Source organism: Canis lupus, chromosome 5 (assembly GCF_003254725.2).
Source record: "Canis lupus dingo isolate Sandy chromosome 5, ASM325472v2, whole genome shotgun sequence".
In the NCBI taxonomy this organism is placed as follows: domain Eukaryota; kingdom Metazoa; phylum Chordata; class Mammalia; order Carnivora; family Canidae; genus Canis; species Canis lupus.
In genome coordinates, this window is record NC_064247.1 from 23,157,579 (window position 1) to 23,174,823 (window position 17,245).

The 17,245-nt window shown below is 37.7% G+C and overlaps 1 long non-coding RNA gene across 1 annotated transcript in view; it reads left to right on the top strand.

Annotated features, from left to right (window-relative positions):
• Positions 1-886: 886 nt before the first annotated feature.
• LOC112671382 (uncharacterized) overlaps positions 887-17,245 on the top strand; it is a 35,906-nt gene continuing 19,547 nt past the window's right edge. Inside the window, exons 1-2 of the long non-coding RNA XR_003143586.3 lie at positions 887-1,085; positions 1,875-1,982. This is a non-coding gene — a long non-coding RNA (uncharacterized LOC112671382). The remainder of the gene's footprint in view (positions 1,086-1,874; positions 1,983-17,245) is intronic.

A 17,245-nucleotide genomic window follows, 5' to 3' on the forward strand; every position in this document is an offset into this window, starting at 1 on the left:
CTTTCTAAAAGAATAGAACATAAATGTTTTCACCAAAAAAAAAAAACAAAAAACAAAAAACGTAAACGTGAGGTGATGAAATACTTGTGTTCATGCATCAAGTCAGTACCTTGTATACTTCCAATATTTTACAATTTTGTCAGTTATACCTCAATAAAGCTGAAAAACAAGATAATTACACAAAAAGTAGAGCAAAGAAAGAAAGAAAAAGGGTACCAAATAAGAGACTTAGAAAAAAGAAAGTTAAAGAATTAATTCAGGAGGTTCCACTTCTAAATCATAGGAAATATAGAAAGAGAGAACAGACAAAATAAAGGGAGAAGATGATCAAAGAAATTATCCCCAAATGTTTAAAGTCTATGAATTTTTAGATTAAAGGATGCACTAAGCATTCAGAACAATAGGTGAAGAAAAGCCCACCGTGTAAATGCATTACTGTGAAATTTAACAACACTAGGGATAAAGAAAAGATATGAAAGACCATCGGAGACTAAGCACCTGTCTTTTATGGAACACAATAATTCAGAATGGCTTTGGAGTCCTCAACAGCAGCACTGAGAACCAGAATAGATCCATGCCCCCACAATTGTAGAAGGACAGACGATACAGCATACATGCAAGATCTCAGAAAGTCTCTTCAGTACCCTTTATGAGGAGGCTGCTAGAGAATGTGCCCCATGAAAACAAGGCACTAGGCCAAGAAAAAGGAAAAGGTGTGATCTAAGGATCAGATCAAACTCAAGAGAAAGGCAAAGGAGTCCCCAGGTCAATGGTAAAGGGCAACCCCCAAGTGACAGCTGTGGAACATAAAGACCAGATTCCATTTAGGAATTGGGCAGAAAACTATGATAAAGATGTTTCCAAGGAGATGAAATTGACAAGATGTCTGACGTGTCTGCATATACTGAGAGAAGATTCTAGATGACTCATGAGTTTGATAATGAATTCATAAGTACGTACAAAAAACTAAGCAAACAGAATACAATTTTTAACTCCAGGTAAACAAAATAAATGCGAGAAAGTAAAAGTAATTTTCACATACTACAAAGTTGAGCTGTGCATAGTGTTTACACTGTCCTACTAAAGTAAGTACTAAATGCCAGTTTAATCATAATTATGGCAATTTCAGAAAAATGGGGCACAAATAAAGAAGAGATGGTAAAAAAGAGCGAAGTTCTCAGCTTCCATAAAACTATAATCATTAACACCAAAACCTTCCCAAATCAAAAAGTGGTAAAATAATCTTGTTACTCCAAGATATCTTGGATATTTTAGTAAATACTAAAATAAACAAAAAGTGACTGTTTCTGGGAAGCAGGAAAGGGCAAAGAATTAGGCAGATGATGGCTGTTTAGTTTTGTTTTAAATTATAATGCTTGTGAAAATTTTGATTTTTTAAACTATGTGCCTACATAGCTCGGACAAAAATAAAGTTTAGGGACACCTGGGTGGCTCAGTGGTTGAGCGTCTTCCTTTGGCTCAGGGCATGATCCCAGGATCCGGGATCAAGTCCCACATCAGGCTCCCCAAAGGAAGCCTGCTTCTCCCTCTGCCTGTGTCTATGCCTCTCTCTGTGTGTGTCTCTCATCTCTCATGAATAAATAAATAAAATCTTTTTTAAAAAATTAAGTTTAAAAAGATTAGAAGAATATAAGGATTAGCCCAGGAAAGATAAGACTCCTTGCAAAGAGTAGTATGATAATCTTGGTTTAAGGGAGATGGATGGTAGTTGGGGGCAGTTTTATATTTGTTACTCTCTACCCACCTCAAGGAGAAGAGAGTAATTACTACGATGATCCCCAGACACATCAAGTGCTAAATAGTTAAGTAATAATAGAGAGACCAGACTTGCACTTATGTTCTTGTTTTTTCAGGTGTAAGCATCATCCTGAAAGGACAGTCTATGTGTATTACTAATCCAGTACGCCTTCTATTCTTCTTCTACCCATCCCCCAATCCTCATCACATAAGAGCACAGGCAGGTAAGGAGCATCTTCTGTCATTGGCCCTGACCTCATGAATACATCTGGCACAGTAAGTAGAGATTTCTCCAGATGCCAAGAACAGGATTCTCTCACGTACCCTATTATTAGGGTCTTTTCCATTAGCTAAATGGATCAAGTGAAGTCTAAGGTATCATCAAGTTAGGAAATCCTGGTATTGTGTAATTTATTTGGAAAGCAAACAGCCTAAATCCTATATAGCTGGAGTGCTAGCTCTGAAAGTTTCTAGCGATATAGATGGAAAGGAAGATAAGGAACATATACTATATTAGGATGACGTCATTACTTGTTGATTCATTAAGCAAGATATAAAATTTATCCCTAGCCTAAGGTGCTAATTATGCTTGGTAACTAACTGGAAGAGAAACATGCTCCATATGCTCTAAATATTCTTCTAGAGTTTATGGATAGGTTAGCAAATCCCAGGAACCCGTGAATGCTGGATGTATATAAGAGATTTCAGGGTATAGGAGGGATAAGGTGGAAGGGCCTGAGAAGGTAATAAAAATCATTGTCCAAGATTTTAAAGATACTCCTTTTTAAAGATATTTTGTTGTACAAATTATGATGCAACCAAGTATAAATTACTTACGGTTAATTCCAACAGTCGAAATCATCTGATACTAAGATACTTCACCTCTTTAGATAAGTGGTTATGGATTGGAGTTGGAAGGTAGTTTTGTAATATACCAAAGAGTGACACAATTCCATCATTTTTAATAGACCTAACCTGTGCTATTTTAAATAATAGTAATAATCATTAAACTTTGAATAACCACTTGAGTAGATGCTAGCCCAGGAGCCAGATAACTAGTCTTTCTGGGAGAAGTCTCATTCTTTAATGCCAATCTCCGATTTTCAAACAAAGCCTTTGAAAAATCTTAGTGACTTCAATCACTCTTTCAGATTTGACCATTATTCTCAAGCTGCACACATTTTGGTATTGCATGGAGGTTCTTCCTAGCTGCTAGCCCTTCTCTACATTTTTATTTGCCTCACATGTTGGAAATAATGCACAAGACAAACTCACTGATAGACCAGGCTGTTTTTTATTCATTTAAATTTATTAGCTTCCTATCAGATATTTTTTCAATGTATATTAAAAACACTTGCAATACTACAATTTTTCCAAACATAAGTTCAAGTCTTCTGCCCATTTTTAATTGGATTATTTGGGCTTTTGATGTTGAGTTATGTAAGTTCTTTATATTTTTTGGATACTAACCCTCTATTGAATACATCATTTGCAAATATCTTCTCCCATTTGGTAGATTGTCTTTAGTTTTGTTGGTTGTTTACTTTGCTGTGCAGAAGCTTTTTTCTTTTTCTTTTTCTTTTTTTTTTTTTTTTGATGTAGTCTCAATAGTTTATTTTTGCTTTTGTTTCCCTTGCCTCAGGAGACATTACCTAGAAAGATGTTACAGCCAATGTCAGAGACATTAATGACTGTGCTCTCTCCTAGGATTTCTATGGTTTCAGGTCTCACATTTGGATCCTTAATCCATTTTGAGTTTTTTTTTTCTGTATGGTACAAGAAAGTAATGCAGTTTTATTCTTTTGCATGCAGATGTTCAGTTTTTCTGGCACCATTTGTTGAAGAAACTCTTTTTCCCATCACAATGCTTTTTCCTCCTTTGTTGAAGATTAATTGACCGTATAATTGTGGGTTTATTTCTGGGTTTTCTATTCTACTCTATTGATCTATGTATCTATTTTTGTTCCAGTACCATACTGTTTTGATTACTACAGCTTTGTAATATAAATTGAAAAATCATAGAATTGTGATAACTCTAGTTTTGTTTCTCTTTATCAAAATTCCTTTAGCTATTTGGTGTCTTTTGTGATTTCACACACAAATTCAGGATTGTTTGTTCTAGTTCTCTGGAAAATGCCATTGGTATTTTGATAAGGATTGCACTATATCTGTAAATTGCTTTGGGTAGTTTGGACATTTTAGTGATACTTCTTCTTCCAATCCATGATTAATTCATCACTTATAGCACTTTTTTAGTGGAGTCTTTAGGGTTTTCTATATATAGTATCATGTCATCTGCAAAAAGTGAACATTTTACTTAGGTTGCCATGACTGAACCTACCCTACAACTTCCTCCACCCACAAGGTCAGACCTGCCAACAGAAGTCAGACACAACTTTTTTTTTTTTGCTTCCTGACATTTTTAATAAATTTATTTTTTATTGGTGTTCAATTTGCCAACATACAGAATAACACCCAGTGCTCATCCCGTCAAGTGCCCACCTCAGTGACTGTCACCCAGTCACCCCCACCCCCCACCCACCTCCCCTTCCACCACCCCTAGTTCGTTTCCCAGAGTTCAGAGTCTCTCATGTTCTGTCTCCCTTTCTGATATTTTCCACTCATTTTTCTCCTCTCCCCTTCCTCTCTCCTATTCCCTTTCACTATTTTTTATATTCCCCAAATGAATGAGACCATATAGTGTTTGTCCTTCTCCGATTGACTTATTTCACTCAGCATAATACCATCCAGTTCCATCCACGTGGAAGCAAATGGTGGGTATTTGTCATTTCTAATGGCTGAGGAATATTCCATTGTATACATAGACCACATCTTCTTTATCCATTCATCTTTTGATGGACACTGAGGCTCCTTCCACAGTTTGGCTATTGTGGGCATTGCTGCTATAAACATCGGGGTGCAGGTGTCCCGGCGTTTCACTGCATCTGTATCTTTGGGGTAAATCCCCAGCAGTGCAATTGCTGGGTCGTAGGGCAGATCTATTTTTAACTCTTTGAGGAACCTCCACATAGTTTTCCAGAGTGGCTGCACCAGTTCACATTCCCACCAACAGTGCAAGAGGGTTCCCCTTTCTCCACATCCTCTCCAACATTTGTGGTTTCCTGCTTTGTTAATTTTCCCCATTCTCACTGGTGTGAGGTGGTATCTCATTGTGGTTTTGATTTGTATTTCCCTGATGGCAAGTGATGCAGAGCATTTTCTCATGTGCTTGTTGGCCATGTCGATGTCTTCCACTGTGAGATTTCTGTTCATGTCTTTTCTGTCATGCCCATTTCATGATTGGATTGTTTGTTTCTTTGCTGTTGAGTTTAATAAGTTCTTTATAGATCTTGGAAACTAGCCCTTTATCTGATATGTCATTTGCAAATATCTTCTCCCATTCTGTAGGTTGTCTTTTAGTTTTGTTGACTGTATCCTTTGCTGTGCAAAAGCTTCTTATCTTGATGAAGTCCCAATAGTTCATTTTTGCTTTTGTTTCTCTTGCCTTCATGGATGAATCTTGCAAGAAGTTACTGTGGCCAAGTTCCAAAAGGGTGTTGCCTGTGTTCTCCTCTAGGATTTTGATGGAATCTTGTCTCACATTTAGATCTTTCATCCATTTTGAGTTTATCTTTGTGTATGGTGCAAGAGAGTGGTCTAGTTTCATTCTTCTGCATGTGGATGTCCAATTTTCCCAGCACCATTTATTGAAGAGACTGTGTTATTTGACTGCAGACACAACTTTTGATTAGAATTTAGCTTTCTTCAGGAAAAAGAATTCATGAGGGAATGATATTTTAAGATTGGTAGGTATCCCAACATTTTAGCTGGATCTAAGGAATCATTCTCTTATTAAGAAAATCATTTATGGGCACCTGGATGGCTCAGTCAGTTAAGCACCCAACTCTTGATTTTGGCTCAGGTCATGATCTCAGGGTCATGAGATCAAGCCCCAAGTCAGGCTCTATGCTGAGCATGGAGCCTGCTTAAGACTCTCTCTCTGGGACAACTAGGTGGCTCAGTCAGTTAAGCATCTGCCTTCAGCTCAGATCATGATCCCAGGGTCCTGGGATCAAGCCCGATCCCTGCATCAGGCTCTCTGCACAGCGGAGATCCTGCTTCTCCCTCTCCTTCTGTCCCTTCTTCCTGCTTGTGCTCTCATTCTCTCTCAAATAAATAAATAAGTAAAATCTTTGTTTAAAAAAGACTCTCCCTTTCCCTCTGTCCCTTATGCTGGTGCTTGCCCTTTCTCTTTCTCTCTCTCTCTCTCAAGAAAAAAAAAATCATTTGATTTTAAGATTTCTGAATTGGAAAGGGATATGTAATTCCCTCCTTCTTCACCTCATTCTTTCCCCCTACCCCTAATACATTCCCTTTATGTCCTTCTCAGATCAGGCTAATTTGGATGCTTGAAATATCAAGGTGTTCCCTCCACAGGTAGCATGTTTAATCACTTGGTTCTCAAAGATGTCTTCAGAATTCAGCAAAAGCAAACCTTTTTATTGTACACTTCAAATAGCTGAAATAGCAGAGGAGGGCACCCTTATAGTTTAACTCCTAAGGAAATAAGATAGAAGAAGTTGCAATCCATTCAAATAGAATAAAATTAAGATAAGTGGAAAATACCTATATATTTTATTTTTGTGCCCCTAAGTCCATTACTTATGGGAACTAATCCTTTCTTCTTTTCGTTATGGTTCTACAAACCTTATTGATCAAGGGGTCCTATCATTCCTACCATGGTGGTAGATATGTGACATAGGCTAATCAATCAGAATATCCCATCTAAGTTGGGATAGAATTGGTCAAGGGTAGGCATCTAACCCAGAGCCAATCACCAAACTTTGAGGGGGACTGATATAGACATTGGCAAAGAATGGATCTCATATGAAAGCCTGGCGCAATCAAGGTTGACCTTTGCCACTTCTTTGGGACCATCTACCAGAAATGGAAACTGATCAGAGAAAAACAGAGCCAAGAGAAGGAAAAATCAAGTTTTCTGTGAGTACTGGATCTGGCTGTACTTTTCATTAAATCAGCCGATATATAATCATATTTTAAGTCACTGCATACATTTTCTCAAAGAATTTCATTTTCTCTCTTGGGAATGTATTGTAGTCTAGATTGTCCTATGACTCCAAAAATGAAATACATATCTTAACAGAATGATGAGAGACAAGTACTACTGACAATAAATATTATGTTAAAATAACCAGTGAAACCTCTTATACTTCTAAGTGGAGTCTCAAATAAAACATCAGACAGATTAATTCTTTAAGACTTCAAAACAAGACCAGACAGATCACTAGAAGGAAAAGCTACAGGGAACCCTAGTCTCAGCAGGGGTACATGGGATAAATGAACAAATCTCTTCAATCTCTACTTTCGATAATTCTATAATAATTATCTGAAGCTGTTCTTAATTAGATTCAATTATGGGATTAGTTTGAATTATATTATGAGGCATTGATTTACAGAATATACCCACTGAAGGCCTAGGTGCTGAATGTAGTAAATGTGTTACAATTCTGAGTAAGGAAATTGCAGCAGGGAGCAGAGGAAAATATCGATCTACTTACAATGAATTTATATCCAAGTTAATTTTTATTTCCAATTAATAAATGTAATGTGGGTAAGGACAACTGTATTTGGAAGTGGCCCCCTTTCATCAAGGAAAGACAGAGAAATGCATCTGTTTGTTTGACTACAGGGGAAAGTCAGTTTCGGGGACCTCTGAATATGCCTATTTCCAAAAAGGCAGGCTTAGAGGGGAGAACTGGAAAAGATAAAACAATTGACACTTCCTCCAGAAATCTGGTATAAAAATTCCTATAATCTTGATTCTCAAAGCAAGAGTTTGAACTTCTCAAACTGACATATGTGATGATGTGCTAGGAGGCATAAATATGGCATAATCTGGGAAGCTGATCAGATTTGTTTCAAAAGCCAGGGCTAATTCCTAGAGCGTAGATTAATGATAGTTCAATTTTGAAAAGCAGGGGGAAGTATTATGAGGGTATATATTTCAATCTAATCCCAGAAGTAATAATATTGATAACAGTTAACATTTATCAAAGGGCTACTACTGTCAGGCTCTGGGCTTAGCAATGTACTTCTCCCAATGATATCATTATTAGCCACATATTGGAGATGAGATTGATAAAATAAATATGGTTCATCTTCTAGGGCATCAATTTTACATCCCTTTATAGGGAAAATTGGGTAATTTGCCTATGTCATTTAAAATATGTTTATATTCATGGTGGGTTGCATTAATGGCTCCAATTCTTCACCATCCTTGAAGCCATGACCTCTTTCAGTGACTTTGCAATCATTTCTACTGTAAAGATGCAATATATTTCCTTACTTCTGACTTTGAGTTTGGTCATGTGATTTATTTGACTGAAGAAATGGACACCACTTGTGCAAAGGCTTAGAAACTACTTACATGATGGGGCTTACTTTCTTGGAACCCAGTTATTGTTCTGCTTCCTTGCTTGTCCCAAGAGGAAGATGAGAGTCACACTTATTCCAGCTAAGCTGCCCCAGTCAACTCCCACCAGCTACCTGAGCATCCTCTAGGTCAGGCAAGCTGACTCATAAATGTAGCCATCATAGGCTTAGAGTACAAAATTTGGCATCAGATTTGGATTCAATCATTGTCTCTATCACTTTTTTTTTTTAACTGTAGGACCTTCTGCAAGTTACCTGAATCATTACATTCATCACCTAGAATAAAGGGGTTACACCTACTTCATAGTGTAGCTGGCAGGAATAACTGAGTTACATATGCCAATGGCTTAGCCAGAAACTGACATACAGCAACTATTTGAAGAATAATAGCTATTATCATTCTCCTGATTATTTATAGATTAAGTGTACAATCCATACCCAGGAAGTCCAACATCAACTTCTCACACCTGTTGATACATTTTACAAAACACCCTACAAGTTAGCTTTGGCCCTTACTCAGAAAGGGAGGTGTTTTTCTAAAATATACTCCATAACAGGACAGAGTTTAATATTTTTATTTTTCCATCATGAGTAGATGGGAGATACTATTTGATCATTCTTGAGTATTGCCTCCATTATAAAAGTATTTTGGTAAGGCCATTTTTTTGTTTAAATTAGCAAAGCAGCCAAGAGGGGACAATTGCCTCCTACATTCCAAACCTATTTCTCCTTTAGACAGTTTGTCTAAGAAATAAATTGAGGCCCTTTATCTCACCTCTATCATACCTCTTAACTAAGGTTTGCAGAATAATATTGCCAACACCCTTGGAAAATCTGATTTTCCCTGTCATGTGCCAGGCACATCTGCTAAATACAGAGAAAGCTGATTCCCTGCCCAAAATTGATTCAGCAAGAGCACTCCGAACTCGGTTAAGGCCCCAGGAAGGCATGTGTTGGGATTTAATGCTTCACCCTGGAGAAAAAGCACCTCCTGCTTACATTACTAGAAAATAATTCCTAGCTAGCAAAGCAGTAGAAGGACCCTAGGGGCTCATCCTCCTCCATCTTGAGAAAAGAGGTTGGAATGGAATCAACACTAAGGCTACAAATAAAAGCTGTTATTCAATAGAAGAAAAATTGGAGGTTTGAATAACGAGTATTACAGCCACTGCCTGCTCCTAAAAGCATGTTCATACAGAGCAGATACTGATTACAGCAACATGCTGTATTTATATAACCCAACAGAAATACGTTATTGACAAAGAAAAGAGAACAGATCTCAGAAAACAAGCGCCAGTGACATGTTACAACTTTTTCTTTCTTTTTTTTGATTTAACATATTTGTAAGCTGCCACTCTTTACAATAATTGACAAAACAGTGCAGACATTTTGCTTTCTGGAAAATTGGAAGTCATATGTCATGACTAAGATCCATCAGTGATCAGTTAAATTGGGCGATTGGACCTGTGGTGGCACGTCTGTTCTCAGCCTAATGATTTGTTTATTTAACTGTTCTTGTTAGAGACTGTCGGCCCATCAGAAAAAGAGATGTTGATTTTAAAAATTAATCTTGAGGAAAAAGCAAATACAAATACAGAGTTTCTTGGTGAGTTCATTTCAATTCTCAATCAATGCCATTTCCTAGCACTAACTATAACGAAGACAGCAGATGCTACTTAAATAAACAAGATATACACTTTTATGAAAAGGTCAACTTAAGAGAGCCAACCTATTAATTTTCTGATGGTTATATTTAGAACAACAGCAATAAAATGTCTTTTCCATCCATTGGACCTCTGCACAGGCTTTTAGTACTAAGTATTATAAAATAGCTATATCTTATGAACATCCCAGACCAAGTATATTCACAAGATGATTAGCTCTTAGCCCTTTGTAAGGTCTCTGGAAGCCTACAGAAATTAACCTTCCCCTATGCTTTCCTACGATGTTGGTTAAAATAATCTTTCCTACTGTAGAGAATGTTTCTTGAACCTTCCGTGTCCATGGTGTCAACTTCAATGCTGGTTTCATCACTCACTGTTCCACTCTAATTCCACTACCTGACCAAGCATGTGCATTCAATCTTAATCTGTGCATTTGCTCAATGCTTATGCTTGGGTCAGACTGTGCCTTGCCACTGTCAATATAAACCTTGTCATTCAGTGGCTGGGGGATGGCAGGGGGTGGAAAGAGCTATGATTACTCTCTGAACCCATTACACACCAGACATTTACTAACAATGCAGCATGTGATACCGTTATTTCATTCTTATAAAACTTTTAGGTAGCCATTATTACTTCCATTTTTAAAATGAGGAAACTGCAGTTTAAAATGGAAAGATATGGGGTGCCTGGGTGGCACAGTTAGTTAAGCATCCAACTCTTGATCTCGGCTCAGGTCATGATCTTAGGGTTCTGGGATTGAGCCCCATGTCAGGCTCTACAGTCAGTGTGGAGTCTGCTTGAGGATTTCCTCTGTCCCTTTCCCTCTACCCTTCCCCCTGCTCATGTGCTCTCTCTAAATAAATAAATAAATTCTAAAAATCCTTTTTTTAATAAAAAATAAAATAAAATGGCAAAGATAACTTTTCCCAAGTCATAAAAGGACAATCAGTAGGGCTCAGACTAGAGTTAAGGTCTTTATGTCATGAAAACTTAGTCTTCTCACTTGGCTAGGCTATTCTCAGATTTCAGGAGCTAGGTCCATTGGCAAACTCAGTGCCTAGGATAACACTGTATGCTGAATATATATTGATGATTGCTATAATAATAACAATGTTATTATTATTAATGGGAGTTAATAGAGATCAATACTTATTTGTGCCAGACTTATAGAAGTTTAAAAAATATCAAAATCACATAGCTAATAGGTGGCAGAATTGAATCTTTGACTGAATCTTAAGCCCACATCTTATATTGCTATCCCATAGTTCTCCCCTAAAGCCTTAGCAGTATAAGTTAATGTCCCCAGAAGAAAGAGTGATGGAAAGGCCAACATGCTTCACCAATGAGATGCTTCACCAATGAGCTCTAGTTTCCTAAATATTAATAATTTTGCCTCTAGGATCTGTTTATTTCATAATGATGCAGGATCCACTCTCCCCATGACTTTGGTCCACACTGATTATAAAGGCTGCTAGTCATTGTTCCTGTCATGCTGTTCTTTCATGATTACATATCCCACTGAGGCTGATTTCCCAACACTTGGCACCCTGTGGGTGCTCTATCAGAACTAGCAACTCACCTCATAAATACAGGAACTTCTACTAGCTCTGTGACTTTCTCTGGTCAGACATATTTTTGGTCACATTTTCCATTAGCCACTCACTTGTCAGCCTCTGCTTGTGTGATTCTTCCTCCTAATATGTGGGACCTTGAAATGTCCTGCTTTTTCTCTCTGGGAGTTTTTTTATGTTGGTCAGTTCATCCTGGCCACATACAAGCTGTCACTGGTATTGGGATGCTTAGCATCAGAAGAATTATTCAGGGGAACTAAAAGTAGAAGTTAAAATCACCTGCCACTTTCAGTAAATGAAGAAAAAAATAGTTTAAGAAGACATTTAAGAAGTGAGCTAACCTTTCAAAATATCTGTATATTTTGGACTGGAATGTCTTGAATAGACATCCACCAGGGATTGTAAAACAAACCTGAGCTATGAAATCTGACTTCTTCACCTTCCTGATCCTGAGCAAAGATGTGAGAAAACAACAACACTTAGATTTAAGTCTCTTTTTCTGCTTTTTCTACATATCACACTTCGGCAGAATTGCTAATAGGGAGTGAAATGTCCAAAGAGGTTGCCTCAGAAAGGCAGAGAAGCAAAGAGTCTGTATGATACACACAATGAATAATTGTCCTTCAAAGAATCCGATGTGTGATATGCTGCCTAATTACAGGAAATGGCAAATGGAGATAAACACTCTAGTCACAAAAAATCCCCAGAAGAGATCTGACAATGTCTCAGAAACCTGTTTCTGTTCCAAATGCTGTCGATTCTTAACATAAGGGGAATGGGAGAGCGCAATCAAACTCTGGGTCTCCTGGCAAATCATGGAAAGCAAACCCCAAAGGACAAAAAGCTAGAGGGACTGATATAATTATCACTACAGCTACCCATTCCAAGGTCATTTTTTGGGGGGGTCCAAGGTCATTTTGTGCTTACACATGTCCATATAGGGACATGTTCCCTTGAACACTACAGTTCATGTTTCTTCCTTCTAGGTACACAGATGATATTTTTTAAATGTGCCATGTTCCCTGCTAGAATTAAAAGGATAAGAGAGCACTGAGTATAGTGACAGAAATTTTAAATGACCTAAGGGAGTATTTTGGAGTCTGAGGCACAAAAGTCATGGATTAAGGGCTGAATTAAGAACAAGCCCTAGAAAATTACTACCTGTAGGAATGATCAGGACTTCCACAGAATAGGGGTCAGGGTAGCAGTCCAGCCTCAGAGAGTTCCAATACCCAGTGACTAAAGATTGAGGATCAACTTTGTTTACACATGAGAATCTTCTAGGGAATTTCAAAAAGCACCTGTGCTTATGCTTTACCCTCCATCAAAGATATAATAACGCGTGAAGCAATAGCTATATATTTTAAAAGCTGTCTGAATGTTCAGGCAAAGTCAGGAACTACTGGAGGAAAGTCTACAATATGAATGTGGATGGAATGCAATGATTCTTAAGTCTTTTTGAGATTCTGATGAAAGTCAGAGATCATTCATCTCACCAGACCAATTAACATAAGTAGACAGATAAATAGATGATAGTGACAGATGGGTAGACAGCAAAGGACAGACCTCGTATTCATGAATACTGTGAAAGATCACTCATTGACCTTGTGGGAGTCAATGAGCCTTAGACTAATAGCCACTGGTTAGAGCTCTAGCAAAAGTAGAGGCTTGGTTGCATAACTATCACCCAGTGTACTTATCATTTGCTTCCTTTATTAAAGATATTGGCCTAGAAACCCTTGGAGTTAGGTTGTGAAAACATATTTAGCAGGCCATTTAAGAGTTCATAATCCACTATGGGCCATACTGCATACACACAAATACTTCACTACAAGAGAATGAAGAGTTTATGGATGGTTAGCATAGATTAGATCTGCTCCAGTAGCTTAAAAGACCAAGCAATTCCTTCCAGATGGGGAAATGAGGGAGAATTCGATCAAGAAGGTGGAATGATCATCTCAGAAGAGAAATGTCAAATGCATTGGCATTGGTATAGACTCCTGTCATTGTAAAGACTTCTCCAGGGAGGTCTGCTGACCCGAGGTGGAAATGAGACCCTTTTCAAACATACCTAGTTTTGCATGTTTTTTTTTTTCAACTGCACATCCTTCCCTACCTTAACCAACCCACCAAATAAACAAAAATGCATGATCATACCTCCAAACATTATTGGAAATAAAGTGATAGACAGTACTGATGGGAAGTTTGTAGTCCTTGACCTTGAGTCTGTATTAATGATCTTGAGTCACACAGAGCATGAATGTGAGAGCTCACTATGGTGTGTAATGTCCATACCAGGTAGAATTGGTGCCCCGGTCTCTTCCAGTCTAACACTGTAGGTTTGAAGTCTTGACAGTTCTTCTCAGTGTGGCTAATGTTTTTCACAAGTGTTCCTTAAAAAATGAAATAGTACTACTATTTGGTGTGTTTAAATGCATTTGCATTTCATTCAAGGGAAATGAGTTTTCTGTTTTAATTTCATCTCGGTTCCATTTAATTAAAGTCTAGCTCGTTCTGTCGCTGAACACTTTCTTAAGTGCTGGAGTTTTGCTAAATCATTCAATGTGAGTTTGAAATTTGAACAAGATTTTTCAAGCTATGAATAAATTTGCATCTATTGATGATTTTTGAATCAATAGATTCTCTCTTCCACCCTGCAGTTAATATAATGGTTTGTATTTCTCAAAATACATTTTCATACATTATTTCACATGATTTTTGTAATATCTCCACAAAGCAGGCAAATCGAGTCCCATTATCCACATTATACGAATAGAAAACTGAATTTCAAACCAGTTAAGTGACCTACCCAAGATCACACAGCCAGTTAGCCACGGGATTAGACTTAGAAGTACATCTCTTGTTTACCAGTCCAGTGTGTTTTAAATGTACTATCCTTCTCCCATTCCCATCCATTTTGTTGAGCAAAATATGGAATTTTATCCTTTCTCAATGCCGCCAAAAGATTTTTTAATTTGGCTAGCATACATATTAGGAGACTAAGGCTGAATTTTAATGATTCTAATGTTTTTTATGTGACCGGCACAGGGGAATGCACTTACCAACATCATTTCTCATCTTTATAGTGAGACTCTATTTTGTAGAAGAGAAGGTTCAGGGATGTTAAGTAACTTGCCAAAGTCACATAGCTGCTTACTTCTGCCTTCCTTGGTTCTCTTTCAGGCCATGGCTACACCTATCTAGTACAGCCTATACTCTAGAATCATGGCCAGGGGTCTTACCAAATCCCGCCAAATATTCTTTGACAACATTATTAGTGGCATTGTCAAGACTCCCTTAGTATTTTTACCTAGAAAATATTGTGTTAGACACTAAAACACAAAAATAAGAGCATAGTGTTTACCTTCCAGAAGTTTACCATTCAATAAAAGGATAGGTTCCATACATAGCAGCACAAAAATTAAGCTGTAAAGCAAGGGAGGGCTGCATTCTCCAAGCATTACATAAGTGTTTCAAGTTTCAGACTATAAATACTGTCAGAATAGAAAGAGGATCAATGTGGGCAAAGATAAGAGAATCTCTCAGAAAAGAGATAATATTTAATGAAAGAGTTCAGGTAAGTAGAGAAGAATAAGAAGGAATTATGTGTAGGAACAATTCTAAAAAGATTTATGAAGTGACGAATAATCATGGCATATTGGGAGGTAATCCTATCTTCTTATTTGTCATGCTTTGTAATGGAACTTGAAGTATGATAGTTTCAGCAGATTCTAAGATGATTCCTTTGGTTGATTTATTAGTTAGGACTGGATACGGCTGCAAGTAACAGAAACCTCAATTAATGGTGGCATAAGCAAATGAGGATTTGTTTTCCTTATATAAAAAGATATATAACTGTTAGGAGGTGGTTGCTGGTGCTGCGTCAGCTGCTCAATGATGCTCTCATTTAGAATGTTAGCTTTGACTGTTTGTGCTTGCTGCATCACGGTGGCCTGAAGGCTGCTGCAGTTTTTCCCATCAGTTCCTCCTTGAGGTGGGCAGAGGGTCGTGAGAGGGACCAAGCCGGCAACACCTGCCCTTTTTGTCTGGGAGAGGCTGTGGAACAGGGAACCAGGTTGTCGAGCTTGATTTAGATCATATCAGCATATTACTGTCCCAATTGAAGTCAGGGTTTTGACGGTAAGGAAAAAGGGGGGGATGAATATTGAGGAGGTAAGTAACAGTGTCTCTAAGAGTTATATTCTATCAGTTATATCCTGTCAATAATAGAAATACACTAATTCTCCCAGATACTGGGGGCTTATTACTTGAAGTCATGGAGCAGTAGACTGGGCAGCTGTCTTAGCAGGACATGGTTAGACTTCATGAGGAACTGGGATGTTATCAGGGGTACCACAGCATCCTCTTCACACAGTGGCAGCTCTAGTGCTTGGAGCATTTTTGGTTCCTCCAGCAGTAGCCGACTATTGCTTCCTACTCATGAATTCCATCCATTTGTTCAGCTGTGTCTCTTGTTCTAGAATTCCTATTTTTCTGTTACTGTGAAACTTTCTGTCTTGAGCTCCAATCTGATGAGGCATGCCAGATGAAATACAATATACCCAATTAAATTTGAATTTCTGATAAACAGTAACTATATGTTTATATAAATATGACCCATGCAATATTTGTGACATGCTATGCTAAAAAATGATGTATCTGAAATTCAAATTTAACTGGGAGTCCTGTATTTTCATTTGCTGAATCTGACAATCCTAAAGCTAATCTATTTGGCAAATCACCAGTAAAAAATGTCTATGCTGACAGACCTCTAATATGATTCTGAATAAAGCATAGATAGAAGCCTCTGGCTTAAGGGCACTTGCAGTGATGAGCACCCGGTGATGTATGGAAGTATTGAATCACAGTATTGAAACTGATACTACACTATATGTTAACTAACTGGAATTAAAATAAAAACTTTAAAAAGAAAAAAAAGAAATCTGCCCCTAGCTCAATCAGCACAGATCACTATGGTAGGCTCACACAGGCAATACGTGGAAACTTATCCTTAAGGAATTTCCTGATTTTTCAGCCCAGTCAATGGGGTCTATGAATGGCATTCCCAGTATTGGGTCTGATTCAACAAAAAAGCCATACTTCTACCCTATGCCATTTCTTTCAGACAGCAGATATGCTGGTTTTAGATATGCTGGTTTGCCTCTACATCTTTCACATTTCTCTGTATCAGCAAAAGAATACATAGCATCTTCTTTTCTAGGCACATGATCAGCTCATATTCAGGCAGGCATTTGTTAACTTCCACAATGGGTAGAGTGTGCATGGAATAAAATATTTCCTTTTGCACAATGCATGCAATTTCCTTTCATGTCTCTCCATTTTTCTGAATTCTGTCTTTTATTAAGGTTTATCCCCCTTCTGAGAGTTCCAACAAATATATAATAAGTTCTGTGTGCCAAGAATAGGTGGTAGAGGATGTACTGGGCAAGTAGAAGAATAAGACATGATCACTAAGCTCCAAAAGCCCTTAAATTTCCCCCTGACTGCTTTCAGTTTTATAATCTAATTGCCCAATCTAATTTTCTAATCTTGCCATTTCCCTTCTTTCCTTGTTTCCCCTTTGATCTACAAGTACAGATTTATAAACTTGATTCTTTATTTTCAAGAATATCTGATGTAAGAAGGGGAACATGGTCAGAAATCCTATTTCTGACTTGGCTTCTTCTTGACTAAATCATTTTTTTACTCCTGTTCCTCTTGCTGCTCACTTCTCATTATCATCTTTGTTTGCTCCACAATGACTATGCCAATAATGTTTCTACACTAGAAGCAAAAGTC